Source organism: Colobus angolensis, unplaced genomic scaffold (assembly GCF_000951035.1).
Source record: "Colobus angolensis palliatus isolate OR3802 unplaced genomic scaffold, Cang.pa_1.0 Scaffold409, whole genome shotgun sequence".
Classification (NCBI taxonomy): Eukaryota; Metazoa; Chordata; class Mammalia; order Primates; family Cercopithecidae; genus Colobus; species Colobus angolensis.
The window spans coordinates 1,854,205-1,878,946 of NW_012117477.1; positions in this window are offsets into that span (position 1 = coordinate 1,854,205).

The window sequence follows — 24,742 nt, forward strand, 5'->3', positions numbered from 1 at the left end:
TAATACCAAAGTGACATAATACTGCACTTCTGTAATTCAAATGGGCGGCCATTGAGGCAAGAGAAGCAAGTGCCTCTGTGCAATTTTCCTCCTTTTTTTGTGAGTTAAGCAGATTTACTCTTTAACGGTGGAGCTTCAGAGGATGATTATGACATCAAAGTGTGACAGACAGTGATTATGTACTGCAGGGAGAAAATGCAGTTAAAAAGAGACAATTCATTCCCATAGCTTAAAGGGACAATTTCCTTGGCCAAAAGTAAAATAAACTCTATCATCCCAGGCTTCTTTCTGAAAGAAAGGAGAGTGGAGGCTCAGTCTGTTTCATTTGATTTTTCATTTCCTTTCATACTTTAGAATCACACTTTCTCCCCACATACTCAAATACCCTTCCCATCTCGTCACCCACCCGTCACATATCCTATACAATCTGATTTCTGATTGATTTATTTGGTGTATTTCAGTATTTTTATCTGCAGATTTCTAAATATCAGGCACTTACACATTACTGAAAATGACGTCTGTTGTTATACCCTGATTTTGCTTTTTTTGAACTCAATTATCTTTCTCAATTTGTGACCTCCCTTTAGTTTTTACAAAGCTGTTAGAAATTGTACCTAGAATATAGTTTAGTCAGATATTTGCGAATTTGTTGTCACACATTAAACATTCATGATTTTTTTTTTGCTGTTTTATATTTAATTCCACTGTTTTTAATTCCCAGTCCTTCAATGTGCTTTTTTAATAAACATACTAATTACATGGGTTAATTATAACAAATGTTATTGAATTTAACAAGGCCCAAAGTTGGCTAATTTAGTAGTTTAGTTGGCAAAATTTTATTAAGCAGAATCACCTTGATTCTTAGCCAGACACACTGCTCTAAATATGAAATTAGCGTATGGTATCTGAAATTTAAAAATCAAAATTACTATGAATTCCTGTGAAACTTTTAATAATAATTTATATATTTAAGTTTGTTTTGTTCTGAGAAAAAAAATTGCCATTTAACTGTGTCTGAATTGTTTTGTAATATATTTTTAGGAAAATATAATTATGCCTTTTGAATTGTGACACTTACATAACAAAAAATACTTTATTTAAATGTAGAAACTTCCCAAAGATATTAGTTTTACTAATCTAATCAAGATAAGAAAATTATTGGGATGAATCAATAATGAAATTAAGAGGAAACAATAGGATAAACACAGTATTTATTCAAAACATTAATTTGTCTTGTGTTTTGAATTGAGTATCACTTAAATAGAATTCGTAGCAACATTTTGTTGATGTGTCCTTACATTTTCTACTTAGAAAAGGAAATAGATTATATAAAGTATCTTTAAGTTGGAGATTATTCCTATTAAAATATTTTGGAATAGATTAAAACTCAGTAACACTCAAATGAATAATACTAAAAATGTTTTCGATGGAGAGAATTTTTAGAACATATATTTTGTATGTATTCAACCCCATAAATTCAAATTTGAATTTGTGAAGAGAAGATAGAATGTAGCAAAATTATAACATTGAGATCAAGTATTATACAGAAATATTTACAATCCTCTGTTTTACTATCCCCAAACAATTGTTTGCTATATATTTTGCAATTTATTATTTTTATGTGTTTTAAGGCCTATATGACCCTAATGTTCTTGTTGCTATTGTTGTGTTTCCTTTATATTTTAAACAGAGCATTCAACTTGGAGTGGATAATACCCTCTTATGCATTTGGTATCATTTAATGTCTCTATGCAATAATTTCAACATTGTGTGACAATGTTTGACCTGCCAAAACAAAACCCTGGAGGGCTTCATTTGTTTGTTATTTTGTTTTCTTTTATCTGTCTGTCTGTGTATCTACCTACCTATTTGGTCTTTGCAACAGTCTTATCTTCACTCTAGAAATGATGTAATATAGTTAAACATGCATGCCGTTTAGAAACATGGATTTAAATAATTGAAGGAGTCTTATTAAATTTATTCCCACACCTTAATTTGTTTTCCGACACTCTCGATTGTATTACTGATTATATGACCTCAGGATAAGAGCAAATAACATGCATTTTGTATTGTGGAGCTTCACAATCCGACAAAATCATGGAGAAAATAACATCTTAAAGGTTTTCCTCATCAAAAAGTGAGACAGAATTTGCTTGATAGATTGTAGTTGCTGGGCTAGCTAATTTTTTTTTTTTTTTTTTTGAGACGGAGTCTCACTCTGTCGCTCAGGCTGGAGTGCAGTGGCAGGATCTCTGCTCACCTCGACTCACTGCAAGCTCCGCCTCCCAGGTTCACACCATTCTCCTGCTTCAGCCTTCCGAATAGCTGGGACTACAGGAGCCTGCTACCACGCCCGGCTAATTTTTTTGTATTTTTAGTAGAGACCGAGTTTCACCATGTTAGCCAGGATGGTCTCCATCTCCTGACCTCATGATCCGCCCACTTTGGCCTCCCAAAGTGCTGGGATTACAGGCGTGAGCCACCACGCCCGGCCTGGGCTAGCTCATTTTTATTAACTATATCAAGTAGACGTCAAAATTGCTGAGCTTCAGGAAATTCTTTCATTTTTAAATTTTGAATTTTAAATAATTGGAAATTTTAGAGATTATTCTTCTATACTTTATCAATAACAGCATTGCCACAAAACAAAAGGTAAATCCAGTTCTAAAAAATGCAAAATGCCTGTCTTATATCAATGTAGTAAAGTAAGTAAAAATGGGAAAATGAATATTATCAAAGATATCAAAATCCAGTCACCTGTATTTATGACCATAAAATCATGCAAAGCTGCTCCAAGTGAGAAAATATGTATATTTTGTGTTAAATATTTATTGAAATGTAATTATTTCCTAAAGTTGTTAAATAATGGTAATATATGCAACAAAATGCTATACAGAAAATAATAGTATGTTTTCCTAAGACTCTTCACTGTTAGAAATCTACTTTTTCATAATGTAGCATTCTGAATTAGGATGTGGACAGCAGCAGTTTTGACACGGTTATTTTGCCTTCATAGGTGCTTTAAACTTGCAGAATAAGTATTAAGGCCTGGAAGAAAATCCTTCAGACCATGGTAGAACACTCTTTTAGAAAATACTCAATGAAAAAAGGAGATACAATAGAGTAGAAAACATTGATACTGATGACTATGAGTCAAAGCTGTTCTCATAGAACAGCTGGATAGAGGGACTCTGAACATAAAAGTGAATTTATTTTACTCATGAATTTTTATGTACAAAATTTGTACATGATAAAAATCAGCACTTGCTATTTAAAACAGTTTCTTCAGGCCAACTACGGTGGCTCATGTCTGTAATCCCAGTACTTTGGGAGGCTGAGGCGGGCAAATCACTTGAGGCCAGGAGATAGAGATGAGTCTTGGCAACATGGCAAAATTCCATGTATACAAAAAAACACAAAAATTAGTCAGGCATGGTGGAGCGCACCCCTAGTCCTAGTTACCTGTGAGGCTCAGGTAATAGGAACACCTGAGCCCTGGAAGTTCAGGCTACAGTGAGCTGAGATTGCAGCACTGTATCCCAGGATGACAGAGAGACCCTACCTCAAAAAAAAAAAAAAAAAAAAAAGAATTATTTCAATAAGTATAATTAGCTATCTAGATATAGATATATGTATCTATCTACCTACTTACCTATATGTAGAGGGATGTAGATACATTGACCAACGTGCTAAATGATAAGGAACATTGTGTTATAGGTTAATTGATAGTTTTTTTTTCTTTCTCAGTAGTAAAAAATGGTGCATTTTAAAAACAATAGATTTGATGTCATAAGTAATAGGGTTATTCGCCAAGTTCACTGTTCATTGAGACAACTCCACCCTGTGCATTTGCACCTTTTACCTTTCCAAGTACTTCTCATGCCGTTTTGTCTTTCCATGCCTATGAACAGGACACCTCCATTCAATAAAATGGCCTTTCTTAACTTCTCCACTTAATATATTCATTTATTTTTTTAAGATCAATTCAAAGGTGTTTCCTTGGTGAAGTGTTTCTATACTATCACAGAATTATAGCATTCTGCCTATACTATAGTCTAGCCTGCAGTCTATATACTATGACTTTTCTGCATATATGTTTATATGATTCTGTTTTCTAGTTTATTGTAATCTTCCTAAGGGCAAAGACCGGGTTCTAGTTAATGCTGTCAACACAGAAAGCAGCATCATGTGCACAGTTTGTTTATACTATCAGTAAATGGTACCTGGTATGCATGTGGTAAGACTCAGCAACTATTCTTTGAAATAATAAAAAATAAAAGTGTGAACAGTGAATACATGTGATATATTTATATAAACTATTTATATTTTACAACCATAGTTTAACAAATCAAAGTGTGACAATGCTAAAGCCAAGGTCAAGACATTAATTTTTCTATTTTCACCCATTTATTCTGGCTGCTATCCTGCACTGGCAGTGTTTGTTCTTCGTTATTGCCGATACTAGAGAAGATTAGGAATAAATTAGTGCAACTTATCTTCACTATGTGAAAAGTCAGTACTTATTGACGGTAAGTCAAAAATTGTCAATTTCTAAAATAATCTCATAAGTAGAAAATAGCATGCTTATAAAATACATTGATTATAAATATTTTCAAAGAATAATTCAAACATTCAGCCTTCTACATAATCATAATTTTTAAAAATCCTGCTTTATTGTTTTCAGAAGTATATGAAAGATTAATATATTTAGGGTACAAAGTCATTTTAGCCTTTTGTTTTTACTATGTATTCAAAGGTTTATGAGAATAGGCAAACAAGAAGGAAGTGTACATGGACTTATTATTTGCTTTAGAGTTATAATTAGGGGCCCAAACTGTATAGGTAAGAATGATATTTAAAAATCAACCATGCTTAAACCTGAACATTAGCCTGATCAGAATTAGACACCCAAGTTGCTTGTTGTATCTTTACTTTTATATAATCTTAATAGATGCCTTCTGGATAGAAATTAATAGAAGCATTTTCTAAAACTACACAAAGCATTTTACTTAAATTCTTTATTCTCTTTTCAACTTTTTTCTTTGATAAAATATACTTTCATTTTTTACCATAATGGCTTTTTATTTAACTTATGCCTGCTGTACTTGGTAGTAACTGTAAATAACAACAACAAAAAAAAAGTAGGAAAGAATGATTAACTGTTACTGTCTTTGACCTTTCATATTTAGGCTGTTTGTTGTATTTTAAAATACAATTTTAATTTTAAATAATTTAATAAATCTCAATTCTCTACTTTGCACCTTGGGCAGGTTTTTTAACAATTCTGGGCCTCATTTTCCTCATTTGTAAAAAAAGGAGATAATAATAATGCCTAACTCACAGGGTATTTTGTGAAGATTAAATGGATTAATATATGTAATATATTTAGAACAAGATGTATAATTATTTGTTTTGGGAGTTACTTTTGTGATTATTGTCATTATTCCATTTGGTTAAAAAAATTCTGATAATTTCTGAACAGTGTCTCATTTTGGTCAGGCTAATATTCAGGTTTAAGTATGGTTAATTTTTAAATATCATTCTTACAGTTTGGTCCCCTAACACTATGCAAATACAAGTCCAGGCACATTTCCTTTATGTTTGCTTAGTCTCAGAAAACCATGCCTTATTATGATTTATTTCTTCAAATAAATGAATAAATCCATTCTACTAAGGAAAACAGGAATAAGCATATTCTATGACTCAAACATGGCAGTACAGAAAAATAGAAAACAATGATAAATCAATTTCAGTTCGATATAAAAGCAAAAGCTCTGGTTAAAGCCCTCAATGAGTAAAACTACTTGGTTTATGAATCAATGAGTTTATAGCAGGACAACTGTCCAGATGGTCACTGAAGGGATTCCTTAGTTTGGTGAGAGGCTGGCTTAGAGGGCTCTTATCATTCTTACAAAGGAGTCTACCTTATTTCAAAGCAGAATGGTACCTCCCGGCATGGGGTAATCTGAGGGGTGGCTACCTCACTCACTTTCTGACATGTTTGGAATACACATCTCTTTCTTTGAATCTTGAGCCCATAGCTTCATAACATCTAGAAAGGGTTTTCTTTAGTGTGACTTATTTAACAATTATTTGAGACAGAAAAAAATGAAAGGCATGTTAAATGCTAGGAGATGTGAGCTACCAGAAAAAAGGAGAGTGGTAGAACACTAATAACAAATTTTGCCTACTTCTTAATTTGAAGTTGAACCTGGTCAAATTAAGAAGTAACCAATTCTCACAGTTCTGTTGCAGAAGCACACCTGGGTCTCCAGGTGCCTTCATGTGAGAGGAAGTCATGTTTGGCAAGTATCATTACTGTTGAATTAGACGACTAAGTCACAGAACAGTGAAAAAACTCATAAAGATTTCATCATGGAAGTATGTACATAACACAGCCACTACGTAGACTCCTGTGCTTCTGAAAACCTTAGGTTCGACCTTAGAGTGTTGGAAAGAAATTATTGCCAATCAGCGTGTTCACAGAACTTGATCATATCATAATTTGTGAAACTCAGCCAAGAAAATGGTAGGTAATGTTTCCTGATTACTTTTATTAATTAAGTTTCAAAGCTATTCTCAATCAGGCTCCCACCTTACTAACATATTGTTCACCTTGTGAATTATTTCAGTCTTGATTATTAATTCAGTCATTGTCACCCTTTGCACTCACCTCCCCCCATTTTGGAAATCTCATAGGTGCAAATATTGGCACTGTACAGCATGCAGTCCAGGTCTTGTCATGCCCTGGACTGGAACTCCATCACTAATGAGTTTTCATTGCTGCTCCTATCAGCCCTTGAGCAGACTCTGTGGATGCCAATCTGGAGCAGCCCAGCATAAACTTCACATGTTCAGAATTTTCACTGACCTCATTGAAACTTTCATGAGAATGGATGTAACAAGTAAATATGGGAAAGGATTCTACAACACAACTCTCTAAATAGAGAACCTTTGTTTTGGCTCTCCATATTTGCATAACTAATGTTATGAAAGGCATATCAGAAAAACACTCAGAGTGAAGTCCGGGGCCATGACCCAAATTGCAAAGGTTGTAAGAATAGCCAAGTATTCTCATGTGATCAGTTAAGCTTTCAAAGGTACAATGAAAAGGAAAATAGCAGAAAAATAGCTAGATTGATGAGCTGTAAATTTTATAGGTAATTATTTGTGCTTCCTTGTTTGTAGGAATGTATAACTATGCATCCTAGCCAACGTACCTCTAGGGAGTTAAAGAAGAAAATGAGAATGAAGGCAAAAATATCCTATTCAGATTTTCTAAACAGCTTATGTTAATGATAAATAAACTTTTAAAAATAGACATGGTGGCTTAATTTTGTAATATTTAAGTGTTATAATTTTATTTCATTAAGTGTGTATGATTGCAAAAGCATCGAAGTTGAAAATCTGTGAAATTGGAGGAAAATACAATTTCACTTTTTGTTCAGAAAATTCCAATACTACAAAGTAAATAAATTCAGATATAAGTGGAAACATTAGATCTTTATTTTATTGCTTGCCATAGATGAAGGACTTTATAGAATGATTGTTTTTATGGTAAAGTGACTATTTTCATGTATGAGTTGTATCTACAAAGTATGAAGTCTTGTTTTAAGCAAAATGAACAACATTGTCATTCAACCATTTCCGTGAAATTAGTTGCCTAGGAAAACAAATTCAATAATGAAGTCAAAATAAAATTTTAGTTTAATATTTATATATATTTTTCCTTCAAAGGGAGATTTTCAGCATAATTATATTCTTATTTATAAGGCCTTTTTCTAGTTAAATTTTCCTACTTTTTAAACACAAAAAACTTAAGTAATTATTTTATTTTAGAAATAATTACAAAATATGTGAAATATTTTACTTTCTATTATAAAAATATTTATATTAATATGTAAAATATTTTACTTTTATTGTAAAAGTATTTATATTAATATGTAATATAAATTTAAAAATTTATACAGAATGTTTTATTTCTTAAATTGTTTGATGTATACAAATAAACTTGAGTGTCATAGTGTCACCATTATGTAGTCTTGTGGACTAAATTGTGTCCCCCCATAATTCATATGTTGAAGCCCATAAATGCCAATGTGACTATATTTGGAGATAAGGCCTTTAAAGAGGCAATTAAGGTTGAATAAGGTCAAAAGGATGTGCCTCTACTCCAGTAGAATTTGTGCCCTTACAAAAAGTGGAAGAGACGTCAGAGAGCTCCCTTTCTTCATGAGCACATAAAGAGGATACATGAAGACAGCAAGAAAGCAGTAATCTATAAGCTGAAAGAAAGAGTTCACCAAAAACTGAACCTACCAGCACCTTGATTGTCAAGTTCTAGCCTTCAAAATTGCCAGAAAATGTCTCTTGTTTAAGCTACCTAGTTGGTGGTATTTTATTATGACAGAGCTGACTAATATATGCAGCCATTGCTATTTTTTCTTACTAAGGATCTAAAGTTCACAGAACTGATTGATCATAATTATTGGTTCGTACTCACTGTTATCAGTTGTCCTTGCAAGGTCATCTTCTATTTTACGTGTTTATTTAACTGGAGCACTAGACTATTACCAGTAATTTACCTCTCCTCATATCTTCCCTACCTGTATTGTCTCCCAAAGTTCTGATATTTATTTTTTAAATTCTCTTGCATTTTCTTTTTTCCCTCGTGTTTTCTTTTCAGTTTTGTTACTAAATAACATATTGTTAGTTTTTTTCTACTACATGTTAACTCCTTAAACTCACTTTTTTTTCAGTCAATATTTTCCTAAGTTTCATCCATGTTTTTGTTTTCATTGCGGCTCATTTTCATTGCTGTATAATATTCTCTTTGCTCAATACATTAACATGTATTAATGAATTCTCCTGCTAGTGAAAATGTTGTTCTCAGTGCTTTGCTATAATGAATAATGGGCTATAGACATTTTTTGTATTATGTTGTGGTACATATGTGCCAAAGTTTCTCTTAGATATATTCTTCTGGGCTTTATTGCTATGTTGTAAGGTTTGCAAATATTTAGTTTTGCAACATCATTTTAAAATATTTTCCAAAGTGTACCAGTTAGCATTATCACAAATAAATGAGAGCTTGTGAATATATACCCTCCACACCACATGTAATTGTCAAACTTATTTTTTCCAACCAGTTGACCATAAAATGGAATAAAATGGTGGCCTTGGCTTAAGTTGCTTTGCTTATTAGTGAGATTAAATTTCTCTTCATATGTATTTATTTATGTTATGTATGTTTTTCTTTGATGGTATACTCCTTCATGCCTTTTGACCACTGTATTTCCTTAAAGTTTTTGTACAGATTTTACAAATGCTTTATGTATTCATTATACTAATCCTTTGTCACTTCATATTTCAAAATGTCTTCTCCAAGTTTAAATGTTTTTACTTTTTCGATTGTCATTTGAAAATAAACTGAAGGCAGAACAAAGACTAGAAGCCATATTCTTTAACCTCTACTTCCTCTCTCAACTTAGCAGGTGAGAACTTTTGATTTTGAAACTTCAGCTTCTTTAATTGCACTTCACAACAATTCTCATGTATCCTAATTTTTTTTTTTTTGCTTTCTGTAATTAACTTTCATATCATAATAAAAAATGTGTTTTGTATTATAATTATGTCTTATGCAAATGCTAAAGTCAAATCATAAATTTCATGTTGTTAGCATAACAACATATTGTTGGGAATACAGAAACTGTTGTACAAAATACTTTGTAAACTTTGTACTATGCTTCCCTGAATGCTTGTAGTTTTAAGGTTATTCTATCACTGTATATATGAAATGGTATAGTAGAGTGGTTACATAGTGAATATATCTAAAGCACTTTAAATATCTCTTTAAAAACTGTTCCTGGCACTCTTATTAACAGAAGTTATACATATCCTGGACCTCTTAGGAATACATGTTTTTAAATAATTATAACACACAATTATTGAAGAATCAGAGGGGAAAAAAAAGAGGCATGGTACAGGAGGAAATTATCATTCCAGGTCTGAAACATTGATATATGAAGTCATTTGGATGCTTTCCTGAAGTCATCTCAAGTAGTCAAATTAGTGGGTAATAATTTCAGAAACATCGTGTTTTTTTCTTTTTTTCTGTCAAAGGTCCATGTAGATGCGATCAGGCACGTTCAGGATGGTATAACTGTAGACTTATTGAACTACACTCTTCATTCACCAGCCAGCTTCATAGAATTAATATAGAATGACTTAACAATTTCCATTCGCCACTGAATTAACAAAGTTTATTTACTCTCTGATTCTCTAACAAAAACATTTTATCATATATTTTGCACCTAGACAATTCTTAGTTTTCTCTGTAGTCAGCCACACATGACTGTCTTTATTTATTACTCTGTGATTATAATCGTTTAGAAGTTATATTTTCTAAAGTATTTTAATGATAACTTAAAACTGAGTTATTTCAAATGATTAGTTAATAAAATTAACAATAGATATGATATTTGAAGAAAATAAAATACCACACCTCTTTGCATTTTGCTGTGGTTAAATAAAACTAGAAAACTCATAGAATTATCTAGTAATATTTGTGCACATACATATTCTTACCAAATAAAATTCTACTTCTGGGTTCTCTGTAGTTGCTTCTCAAAGATTTAGTTGGAAGTGATTATGCAGAGCTATGGGGCATAATATGTTCAGATTAATAACTGAAATCAGGAATGAGAAATGAGATGTATACTACAATTACTCTGTACTGCACAGTCTTTCTAGACATGCTGGCACAAAATTGCTGCTTAAACATATAATTATTAAGAAATGCTCCCTTTTCAATATATTTAGAAATTAATTGAAATTGATAAAGACAACAAGACATAGTAGGACTCTAAATTAACAAGTTGCATCTATGCTGAGATAGTCAGAATGGATGTACAATTTTTACATAAGACATAAATCAGCAACTATAGCTGTTTCTGTTCCATCACTAATTGTTTAATTTTCTGCTCTCAGTCATGTGTATTTATCCCTTGCCCAACACCTAAAAAATGCTAAGAATCCAGGAGGCTTTATGTAGACCTAGTTTTCTGAACACAAAACAGGAAACTATCTCAAATGCTCTTAGTTGTTCCATCTTTGTGTTCCAAGCACAATGCCTCAAAAATCCACCTGCTGGAAGTCGGGTGGTGTATGCAAAGGGATGTCATGGTAATTTGAAAACTTTTGAATACAGAATAGAGGCTTTTCCTGCCTTCAAGCTCACCACACTGGTTTGTTTGGCTCATTACATGCCAAAACTTTTGATTGATGTGCTCATTTCAGTCACGGGTAATTTTAACTCATATATTAAGTAGCTGCTGCTTCCACTCCATTATAGTTCCTTGTATGGGGCAAATCAGAGCTCGGGTTTAGTCTGTATTGGGCTGACCTAGAGCCATAGTGTGCTTTTGTTTGGGTTTAAGTAGGAGGCAAGCTAATATTTCAAAACTAGCAAACGCGTACAATCTCTGCTTTTCTTAATTGTAGGGATCCCTGTGGTAAAGAGCTTTTTATTGCTACCACATAGCTCTTTGGGAGTCCCAACGAGGCCAGAAATGTTGTTAAAGGCTTCCTAAAGACATAGAAATTCTTTTTAAATGTAGGAGATTTAAGTGGATTAATACAATGAACCAGCTCTGGCAAAACTTCCACCCCTCTTATCTGTTTTTATTTGTGGAAGTCATTGTGTCTTAATAGTAATTTTTGGTTGTGTAAGTCAATATGTGCAGTACATTTGGGGACTGAGCACACTTCAGTGCATTAGCATTTTACCATTCATTCTGTACAGAATAGGACTTTAATAGGAATCACCACATAAATGGTAGCTAATTATTTACATTTCTGTAAAATTTTAGGTTCAGTATTAATTTACATTAGTCTGCATAGAAAAATAACATAAGAATCATTTATTCATATCAGTAACCCTGCCTTTCTTTGAAACTCTTACCTATTCATTATAAATAGTAGAATTAAAATTAGACATTAGGCCAAACTAATCAGTTAAACAAATAAGCTTTAATTACAATTGACTTATTCGATTTAAATTCCAATAACATTATTATGACCATTATGTTATTATTATAGCACACAAATATGACTTATATTGAAACAAAGCTCTTTCCCCTAACAGAGCTTGAAGAATCTTTCTGGAAATAAATAAGATATACTAAAATGCTCATTTAAAAAAATTTGGTATATCTTAGAGGATGTGTAATCTGTTAAATATACCAATGATAGCAGCAAACACTTTTTAAACTATATAATCCAGGTTACAATCAACAAAAACCTAATATGTGTACAAGAAAATCTAGTTTTAAAAAGGCAAAAGTTGTTTATATTTTATAAATTGCTCAGAGGAAAGAAACAAATTAGGCTAGAAGCAGTAATTCAGATGTATATAAGAAGCCTCTTTAAATATTTTGGGGGGCAGTCATCGGTACAAGTATATATGTCAAGCTAAGCAACGTTCAAATCCCCTTATCATTGAATCAAATAAAATGAAATTGCCCATGGAAATAAGGGTTGTAAACATTGTATTATTTTGCTGTTGTATTGTATTATTTTAACTCATAGGATACTTAAGTCAGAGTTGCACAATCCAAGATATAGGAGACTTGGGAATGACCTAGTTTTAGATGCCTGTCTGGACAAACCAGACCAAATGAGCATTTTTTCCTGGAAGTTGGACAAATACATAATTATGTGTATTTAAGCTTGTGTTACTCAGGAAGGAACTAATTTAGATTTTAAAATAATTTATTTTAAAAATTTTATCTATAAATAAAAATTAGTCTGAAAAAGGGCTGAAAAACTAAGGACCATGAGCTCAATCCAGTAAGTTTCCTGTTTTTGTAAATAAAGTTTTATTTGAACACATTCATGTTCATATTATCTGCGGCTTCTTTTGTGCTATAAAGGCAGCGTTGAATAATTGAGACTGTATGGCTACCAAACCCTACATATTTACCATCTGATCCTTTAAAAATAATGTCTACCAGCAGCTGATTTAGAATAAATATTTTATGTTAAAATATAGAGACCATTAATTATAAAGTTTGAACGTTTAAAAATTATTTCAGTATTTTCAAATAGAGCTAAAGTAAAAATATAATAAAACAATTCAAAATGTGTTCCTAAACTTATATCAACATAAGTGTTATAATCATGTTATACTTAATATACTCAATATTACATATTACAGGCCAGAGTGAGTTATTCATATCTCTCAAGAAAAAAAGGATAGCATATAAAATATAAGTTCTAAGAACTGTATTTATGTGTTTATTCATATATTTCTTCGTATACATTTTGGTGAAGAAAAAAATATTGTTAACTTTTCCATTTCCCATCATTAGGTTCCTTTTATAAAAGTAAAATAACTCTAACTTTGTTTTGTTTTGTTTTGATTTGCTTTTTGGTTTTTATAATAATTTTTAATTTCCCCACGAAGGAGCACAAGCCACGAAAAAAAAAAAAAAAATCAGTTTCCTTTCTGATGAAGCACAACAATTAAGAAACCGGAAACACTCAAACGATGTACACATCAACTTTCATGCTATGGGTGGCCAAGCAAGAGACAGGCATTGCTGGAAAAAAGTGACTCCATTTAGTTCTCTTTAAAGAAGCCATCAACCAAGCAGCCATTGGTATTTCTCCTCCTTAAACATCCTTCAATATTTGATGACTTATTACTGAGAATTTGATATTTATATATTGTAACAGACATTGGTGATCCTGGAGATAAATGAGAAAAACCAAGGACAAAAGAGTGTATTTACTGGATTAATAGAATTGAGCATAAACAGAGCCAGATAACCCAAGGGAAAAAAACACTTGTAAGGGTTGGCAATATTTTGCTAGATTCCTTAATTCTATCCTGGCCTTTTCTGGTTACTGCTTTTAAATTTTACTTCAAGGTTTTGTTACCTTATTAGTGTGTCTAAACAATGATATCATAGAGATCACCTAGGAATTTGTTAAAACAAATATTCTGATTAAGTGGGTCTGCAGTAAGACCTCTCATTCTGTATTTCTAGCTAGATTCTGGGTGACTGATGCTCCTGGTACCAGGAAATACTCTGAATAGCAAGACCTTAGATGACATCAGTGAGGACTAAAAATTAGGGTATTTATAAAACATAAATGTATCATCCCTGAGAAGACTTTGGTTGTTAATTTATTACTCTTGCATAAACAATTTAAAAAATCCATTAAAATTTGTCAAAATTTAGTCCAAATGGACTCTTCTACAAGTATTCTTAGTAAGGAAGACTGTTTTTCCTATATTAAAAATATCCTTCTATGTCCACAAATAACTATTCTATTTCAGTCTTAAAATGTTTCTGGATTGCAACAAATCTATGAATATTTTTAGGAGTGCTCTTAATAAATATAGAAGAGAAAAATGTTGTCAGTTATCTCTTTGAGTAAGATTTAGAGTTTTTGTTCCTTCATAAAAAATTGTTGATTTTGAGTATTTTCCTTAGTCAGAGATGCAAAATATTAAATCAAACTGATTCATGGTATCTCCATTTACCAATATATGCATTCATATATATTTATATATTATTAACACTGGACAAATCAATTTTTTCATTAATTTAACATATGATTGCCAAAAGAAAATCTAGACCTTGAAAAATAACAGATTTAAAGAAACAGATATAAGTAAATGACAAATTGAAATCAATATCTCTAAAAAAAATTATAAGTAAGCATATAAATATCCTTTACAGTTTAAATTTTTAAAAAATATATTAATATCTTACAGAACATGTTTTCTAGATTTGTAAAAATGTAAACCTTAACATAGGGAAAAAAAGACTACGCTTAAAATCTGGGATCTTAAACATGTATTTCAAATGGATGATATGATGTATTTTTTACTGCAAAATAAAACTATACCCAGGAGAATATACGTGTACTTTCTGATGTAGAAACTCCTTGGTAGTATTTTGATGTAAAAGTGCCTGGCATTATTAACAAATTAACTGAATAATGTGTAAATCAGAATTAGAATTGTGATTGTAATTTTTTAATATTAACAATTTCAATTCAGTATCACAAAATCCACATGGCAATAGAAATGGTATTTGCCTAATCAAATTTATTTAAGAAATTTTAATAAAAAAAGACATATTAAGGAATTTTCTATGAATTACCAACAGATACGGAAGATAAATGACAATAGAATTTTAGAAAATTCCATTTTAAATATTGCTGAATTTTTTTAAAGTCATAAATAGGAGATAAAGGACATGATTAAATTTCACAGGAGGAAGTAAGAAATCCACTTAGCCTGTTGCTAATCTCTTAAAATTCTTTCAGTGAACACTGATAAAGATATAAAACCTGGGATTATCTGATATTCTTTCTTCCACTCTTCTTAATTCTTCCCATTGATTTAAGCCCTACAAGCATTGGAATGCCTAGAAACAAAGCTAGAGAATAATTACATTACAGTTCATGTAACCCTGAACACCTTTGACATTAAAAAACAATACCACTTGTTGTCATAACATACTCTCGAGTTACCACATGGAAACAAACTATTCCTAATAAATATACTAATATAGAATTTAAAAGAGAAAGTAATCCACTTCAAACATCAATGATTCTGAAAATGCAGGGTTAGAGTAAATTAAATATTTTTTAAAATAAGTTCAGCTACATATACTTTTTGGGCACTTACATATACTTTTTAGTAATTAATGAAAAAAATTAGCAGAAATTGACCTGAATCTTTAATTAATTCAAAATATCTTTTATCTGACAAAATATCCCAACTTATATATTTCTATTTTTTGAACAATACTGCTAGATATTCGTCCTTACACATATGAAAATACACATGTTGTGTCATGTATATACATAATAGCAAAGTGTTTATTAAATGTGCATTATTTTCCTACTTATACTCTTTGTATTATTTCACCATTATAAAAGTTACAGGCTTTAAAAGAGGGCAGCAATCTAATAAGTTGTCATTTGAAATATACTAAAATTCAAAGTATGCAAAGTCTTGCCAATAGAATTACTCATACAAAACTCTTCTTTACATATAACATGATTGTTTATCTGTTTCCCAAAAATCAATGTTTAAAAAATATATTATTTTTCTCTAACATGCCTCTTTTCAATACGTGTAATTTCTTCAAAACTACTTTTTTCCTTTTCACATGACCTTTATATATAAGCATATATTTTCTAGAGAATGAAGTCATATACACAAAAGACGCATATCTTTTTTTCTGAATCAGTCAATTTGGCCTCCTTTTTATGAAATCCATACATTTGTTATGAGCCTTAGCCTCAAATATCAGCTGAAAAGGTAAGAAGGGGAACTATTAGCTATGTATTTCCAATAGGAAGGAAAACATTGTAATTGGTCCCAAAATAAATTCATAACTTCCAAATATATATATATATAACTTTTTAGCTGATACTGTATAATTTGGAAATAAACTACAGAAAGCTTCCAGGTAGCTCTATTAGAAGCAATCAAGCTAATTTTTTATAATCAGTCAATTTGAAAAAGATGCAAGCAAAAGGGAAGGATTTCTAACAATAGGTTCCTTGTCTCTTGAAAGCTCTTGCTTTGATTTCTCCAGATGACAAAAGATCTGCTTTAGAATGTAATACGAATGACAGAGATGATTGATAGAGTTGTGGTGGGGGAGACGGTTTACAGAGGTAAGCCACTGGAAACACCAAATGGGTATGTGTGCTGGTATGTTTTATTTTTGTTGTTGTTACCATTGTTGTTTTTCTTTTTCCTGCTTGTTTTCCTGTTCACTACAATTAATAAGAATTCTTTACATCGTGACTTTTGGTTCTGGCTATCTGCTGTTTTATCACAGACAACTAACATGAATTTTTTTTCACTTGCAGTGCAATAAATTATTATTGTAAATGTTCTCCCCACACCCCTTTTGCTCCCAGATATGTTGTTTGCTGGATGATTTGTTTCCTAACTACCAATCAAACTGGAGATAATAACCTTCATCCTCAAGTTACTATTGAAAAACAACTATTTTTCTGGAAACATACTCTTTTCAACAACTTTTAAAATTGTTCTTTCAGGCAACGTCCTAGTTCAGGGTGTTATAAGAAATAATAAATTTATAAGGTGTTCAGGGTTACATGAACTGTAATGTAATTATTTTCTAGCTTTGTTTCTAGGCATTCCAATGCTTGTAGGGCTTAAATCAATGGGAAAAATACAAATTAAAGAAAGTTTAATACTTTTGACATGATTCTTTTGTCATATTTGCTTAGATATTTTCATATGCAAAGAAAAAACAAACAAACAAACAAAAAACCAAGATAATCTGACTTGTCCAGAAAGAACTCTACTGGCAACACAGTGCCCCCTAAAGTTATTCTTGAGAGAGAATGCCACAATTTCTCAAATCAATTACTCCATAAAATATCACTGCATGACTTCCTTTTACCAAATAAATAAATCTCCCATAAAATAGCACAATTCATTAAAATACTATAGAAAAGTTTTATTTCAATAATAAATTTAATTACAAATGAAAAGTGTCATTTTCTTGTGAGTTTCTATTCTATGCTATCTTAAATAACAGTAATAAAGTGAAATATGTTAATTAATAAAGACAGTTAAATATCCTGGTTGCAAAATATATTGTGACAATAACATTTTTGATAATTTTATTTTCTGACTGGAATATATTTGCTGAAAGAGGACAGATAATTTCCAAAACGTAATATTGGATCTAGTAAAATTTAAAACAATGTCTGTGTCTCAGATAAGTAATTGAAGGACAACAAATATGGAGAAAGTATTCAAAGAGAATGGGGACAAATTTTATTGGTAAGGTATAGTTTTATTACTATATTTGATATATTTGTAAATTTCATTTTAAAGTGCTCTATATAAGTAAAATGTTGCATTGATGTTATGAAAATGAAAATAAGCACAGATTGATAAATCAAAACAAACCAGCCATGGCATTTGTGTCTTTCTTACAAACCTGCTTTCTTTATAAAACAAAGTTGCTTTCCAATCTCCATGTTTTAGAGCAAACAATTAATTTTATATCAATTCCCAAATATATTACAAAATAAAAAGCTATTCGAAAGGTGTTATAACATACTGTTTATATATATTTATCCTTCATAAAATGTACATTTTAAAGTCCAATTTTTCTTACTGATTTTCATAGAGCCTTAGTCACAGTCTTGATGCGGGATACTCAGATGCAAATAGAAATTGCACCTTTATTATTTGCCCCATTCCACTGAGTATACCTCTTTAAAGTTATCAAGATTGAAGGTATGAAATTGCAAAATGGTGCCCCCTAATTACAGTTTTAATGTTTCCTGAGGATTAAAAATTTCTTCAATGAGAATCACAGTAGACTAAGTGTACTAACTAAATCTCAAACATTTATTTATTATTTATTTATTTGTTTACGTATTTACCATGGCTGCAACATTTGCTTGTGGTCAATGTTCAAAGACAAATCATCATAAAACAATAAGAAATTATATACAGGAGAAAATAAAGAATACCCCCAAGTCATGAGTCATTTTTCACACTGTGATTACTTATTACCAGTGAGTGTGAGTAGCATTAATTCCTACACTATGCAGTGCTTGGATCAGTTTATAACCTGTGGAAATAGACAAAGTTGTGATTTGAAGCCTAACTTTTGCATATGTAGCATGCATCGTTTTCTAGGCCAAAGGCACCAAAATCCAGTTAATTTAGGGAAACCTACTGCATTTCAACTGAATAGTTCCCAGATTAGTTCATCCCTTTACCTTAATACTCAAAATTCTTTCTGAATCTTGGAAATAAAAAGAAAACATTACTTGGTTGAATGTGTAGTATCACGGTGATTTAATGTGCTGCTCTGTTTAATGCTCACAATAACTTTGTGAATACGTATTTTTATCCTTATTTTTTGGCTGTATGACCAATCGGAGGCTCAGGTTGTTTCTCTAAGTTTCCCAATGTCAGGCTGCTAAGAAATAGCAAAATTAGAATTGAAATCTTTTTTTCTTACTTCAAAAACTACATTATTTTCATTTCAGCACAGAGGCCATTGGGTAGCTGGAAATGGTTTAGAACTATATAAGCCTGTTGCCACTAAACTGGAGGTGGACATTTGCCCACAATATCAAACCATTTATGTGCTGATGCTTTATGAATACACCTACTTTGTTTTGGAAGTTATGTATAAATGTATATCTATATGTCTATGTATCTATTATCTGTTTTAATATAAAATTTCTAACACTATTGATTCTTCTAAACCTATTTTACTTTACTATCAAAATTCATATTTTTAATTTATAGATTCTTAATATTTTAATAAAACAGATAAAAATAGTTGAACTTTTTCAAAATAATGTATTCCTACTGCTGTCCTGAAACATACATTCCTGTTCATCATAGACATTGTGTTAAACATTGTCAACTTACAAGTGGAAATAAACTCACTTTTTGTTATTTCTAATTTCTATTATCTTGAAATGTGTTAATCACTTAATTTTTGTAAGTGCATATTTCTAAGCTCCCAAAAACTTAGTGACATAAAAATTTATTATAGTATTTCCAACCTCAAATATTTTAATTTATGTATATAAAATAAATATATCCCTAGTTGACAGGACAGTATTTCTCAAAACAGAAAAATGTTTAAACAATTTCATCTGTGCTTTTTGATAATACTCTGCTACAGAAATATATATACAAAATATATATACCATATAATATAAATAATATATATATTTCTCTCTCTCGCTCTCTCTTTCTCTCTCTCTCTCTCTATATATGTGTATCCAAAAGAATACCATGTAGAGAAACATAAGTGTGTAATGCTCAATTTTATAAAATATGATTACTTTTTAAATGCATGCCATTAATTACCAGTAGAAATAGTTGCTAAATGTAAACCCTAAAATGACACAGTTGATCCAAATGATCACTTTGACAATCCCAAAGGTGTATAAGTAATTTGCCTGACCAGAAATGCAAAATAAGTGGGATCTTCATTATTTAATCAGAGTGAACGAGTTTGATTGAGGAAAAGTGAATTTCCAAAACAATGTATTCATTTTTTTTTTTTTCATTAAAAAGTCGCCCAGAATTACAGAAAACTTCTTAACATGAATATGGCCATTGAAGGGAAAAGTAGCAAACCAAAAATGATGCCTTTTCCCACTACTTCTAATGGTTAATGCCACTTTTCTTCTGTGCTTCCGGTCTTCTCCTGAAGAAAGCCTCATGGCTGGCACAAACCTTGCTGATTTCGTTTTCTTTTCTCAGCCTGTGTTTCTGAAAGCCCTGCATCCAGCCCACACAGGGATGCAGTGTCCGCCCTCTAGCCCACATTTTTTTTTTTAACCTCTCAGATCTTTGATCTCTGGATTATTTACAGTTGATGATTTCTTTCATATTCAAAATAATTCTTCTGATCAGAGTGATTATAAACTAGCAATATTTTTTCAGTATCTTCCTTTTAATGAATATGTATATATTTTTCATTAAGTGTTGCTAGTTTCAAAGAGAGTATTTCCCAGGAGGTGTATTAGAAATAATCTTACCAACAGAATGTAAGAAGACAGAATGATTTTTAGAGATTGCAAAGAGCTATGAAGAAAGACATCAGTAAAAGAACCTTCTATCTTGAGAGCTAATTTGGAAAGCACTCTTAAATGTAAATTAAATAAGTATAATATATGCACAAGTTAATCAACCTGTGGTAGTAAACTGCAAGTAATCTTGGTAGATCCTATAAATTAATCTTCTTTTGACTATCCTAGTTTACTATTTTCTTTCAGCATAAAATGAAATGCATACATATATACATGCTAAAAATAACAGGTGCTTCCAAGTATTGTAATTGAAATTTTTTTCTTCTTTGTTAGAAAATATGCACATGCGCATGAATACACACACGGAGAAATCTCTGGGAAATAAAAATCTGTCAGTCTTCTCATGCAAATATCAGAAATTTTAGATATTATTCTTCCTTCAAAGAAGAAGAATCTTTTTTTTCCTCAAAAAATTTGGCCATACAGGAAGCACATTTAAGGAAAAAATACTTTGGCCTAAAAAATCGATATTAAAGCATATATATCATTGATCAAACATCATGTGAGACGGCTTGTCAACTTTAAATTTCAAAAGAGAAAACGTTACTATTGTCTTGTGATATCTGTGGAATGTTCTCTGAAGAAATCTCATGTATGATACACTAACTTATTGTATATTACTGAAACATACCATTTCAGGTTTTTTCTGTTTTTATATACAAAACCTTTAGATTATTTTGAGTCCTTTTAAAAACATGCAATGCTTTGATTGAACAAGTTGAAATATTAATATGAAAGATTAGATTTCCTTAGTTCAAAAGTGAAGGATAATGTTTTTGAAATACTTGTCTTGATTTTTTTCGACCCACAATTTAAGTCACTAGTATATTTTGTCAAAGCATTACCAAGTGAATGCGTGAAAATTTCATCCAAACTGTGAAGATAGAAGGACAATTCAATTTTTGCATGAAGTATTTGGATAAATGCTGGCAAACTTAATGCGGTAAAGACCTTTGTATTTTATACAGATGAAGAAAATATTTGCAAAGAACACATTATATTTTTGAGCTCAAGGAAATAAATCCAATAAAATATTAATTACTCAGTCTTTTATATTTCCTTTAAATTATGAAATTACAAAATCAGCATTACCTAATTAAGGTCTATCTGTCAATTAATCACTTAGAGTAATTACTTGTCACTATGCTGAATTATGAATATCTTAGTGAAAGGATATCCTTTGAAATTTAGGATATTAAAATACATCCTTTAATGATTTTACATTGTTCAGGCACATATCTAGGAGTCCTACGCTAAGCAGTTCCGTGGTTGGTGGGTCGATGAACTCCATGGGCACTCTACCTGAGGTACACACGATAAAGTGCTCATACACCATCAGGTGATCGACCAACGGCAATATGATTCATTGTTAATTTTTCACCTTGGTCAGACACCTTTAAAATTAGTGAAATCCTCTTTTATAATTAGTTTCTATGAATAGTAACTCTCTATTAGAGAACAGTTTTCCCTTGAAATATTACTTCACATTCATTAAAAAGCATTCTCCTATCCTATCAAAGTCTAGTACCTAGAACTACATTTGTTAAAAGGAGTTTCTTTCAGAATAGATATTTTCTGAATCTTTTTCTACTGCAGAGCAAATGCTGAACATTAAAGTGTGTTCTTCAATGATTTATTTTCTATTTAAATGAGCATGTATAAATTATATATGCATAATTTTTGTATACATAATTTCTTTTGCTAACTATTCCCCTTTTGTTTGACATTTATTGTATTTAATCAATAAATAGTCAATGTCTTTTATGACATTAATTTATTGTATAAAGAAATTATCTTATAAAGTCATGTAGACAAGAAATAAAGCTAACATTTGTTATCTTTCCCTTTAAATTTTATTAGAATGTATGCTTTCTAATTATGGTAAGAAAATTTAATTAGGTTATATACCTACTTTATTGAAAGGGGCTTTATGTTTGCTTGTTTTTTGAAATTAGCAGTTTTCCTCTTTAATTATAAAAATGTAATAATAAGAAGAACATTTTTGAAAAACAGGAAAGAATTTAAGCCCATCAACATAAAAGGTATTTTGTACATATACAAGTAGTTAAATGAGACAGATTTTTATAATCATATTGTCCAAACAATTTTGTCTTCTGCCTTTTTATTATTTAATACATATTTTTATGTTTTATGTTTGATGTTATTTTAATACTTGCCAACTATTTCACAAGATTGAAGCATTATAATCCAGTTATTCAATTGTTTTTTGATAGCTAGGTTGTCTACATTTATTTAGTTATAACATCAGTGTTTTCTTCATTCCATTATATCGATGAAGTAAATTCATGTAAGTAACTTTTGCCTCTTGAAAAAAAATATGTATTTCTCTGGAATAAACTCCACAGAGTGTTATGCTTAGTCAGTGAATATGATCATTGAAAAGGTTTTTGGTATATTGATTCAAGTAATAAATAGTCAAATTGGACAGTTTGCTGGCTTTAATATTTTGTTAGTTGTTTTGGTAATTTAGTAGTTTTAAGATAGTATCTCAAAACTGTTTAATATTTATATCCTTAATTACTGGCAATAGTAATTTTATTGTTAGCTGTTATTTAGCATTTACAATGCTATCTCTACTGTGTGTGTTTTTGCTCATTTATATATGAGATAAATATTTTATATTTATTAAAATAATCATTATTAGTAATTATGAAAATATATTCCCATACTATTAATTTTCTGTTTAATAAATTATCTTTCATATAAAAATTTGAAATATAATGGCAATGCTTTTCTCTGATATTTTTCAATCCCTGTAAAGTTTCAAATGTTACTTCTTATGAAATAGTAAATAATGTATTTTGCTTAGAATAGATTTTTTTGGATATTGCTATGTGGATTTTATTAATTCATCTTGATTCTATATTAATAATTATGAATGTATTTTAACTGTTTTTAGGCAGATAACGTCAAATTACATATTCACAACAGAGTATTTTTCGGCCAAGGCAGGAGGATCACGAGGTCAGGAGATCGAGACCATCCTGGCAAACACGGTGAAACCCCGTCTCTCCTGAAAAAACAACAAAAAAAATTAGCCTGGTGTGGCGGCCGGCATCTGTAGTCCCAGCTACTCGGGAGGCTGAGGCAGGAGAATGGCGTGAACCCGGGAGGTGGAGATCGCGCCACTCCACTCCAGCCTGGGGGACAGAGTGAGATTCCGTCTCAAAAAAAAAAAAAAAAAAAGTATTATTTCTTTGAACCGAACATCTGATTTTGATTTTACTCTTCCTAAGCTATTAAAATGAATTGTCCCTTTTTCTCTCCAGAACATTATTTTTTCTTTTATACCAGCCCAGAGACTAATTAAATCAATACTGAAAAAAGATTTTAAATTTTTGAATTAAATAGAATAACAAACTGTAACTTAAATAGATGACTCTTGTATTTATATTTGACAGCTATTTACTCTAGCATTGCTAGAATAATGTAAATATATGTAATTATGTATTAAATTTGATTCAGATAACATCAGCTAATAAATGAATATGTCTTAAGTCTGTCATCTTCTAAAGCTGATTTACCAACTTTTATCTAGGAATGTCTTTGCCTAGGATTTTGAATATTTTTAACTTACAAAGTCATTTATTATCTATAAGGATAATTATTTTCTCAAATATAGATATTGTGTATATTTCTCATTCAAATAATCTAAATAGTTATTAATATATAATATGTAGTTTTATATAACTGTATATTTAGTTATATACTATATCTACTAATGATATATAAAATATATTTCAAATTCTTAATATTTGGTTATTTTTACATTTTTACTTAACAGCAGAAGCTGTTTATTAACGTCAAAATAATTCAATGTTTGTACAGTATAAAATATCATGGATATTAAAAATAGTGTAGGACTAAGAAGTCCTCAAATTTTATATGTTGATGATATTTTTATTTCTATTCCTATAAGCAGCACATTTTTTTTTTTTTCAGTACTTTATTCTTTACAGTCAATACAAAGTTTAGGCTTGAGGTTTGGGGAGTTCATTTACATAAATTGTACTTTGTAATTTTTAAGTTGGATTTTAGAATCCTTGATTGTAGGAAGATAATAGTCTCGGCCGGG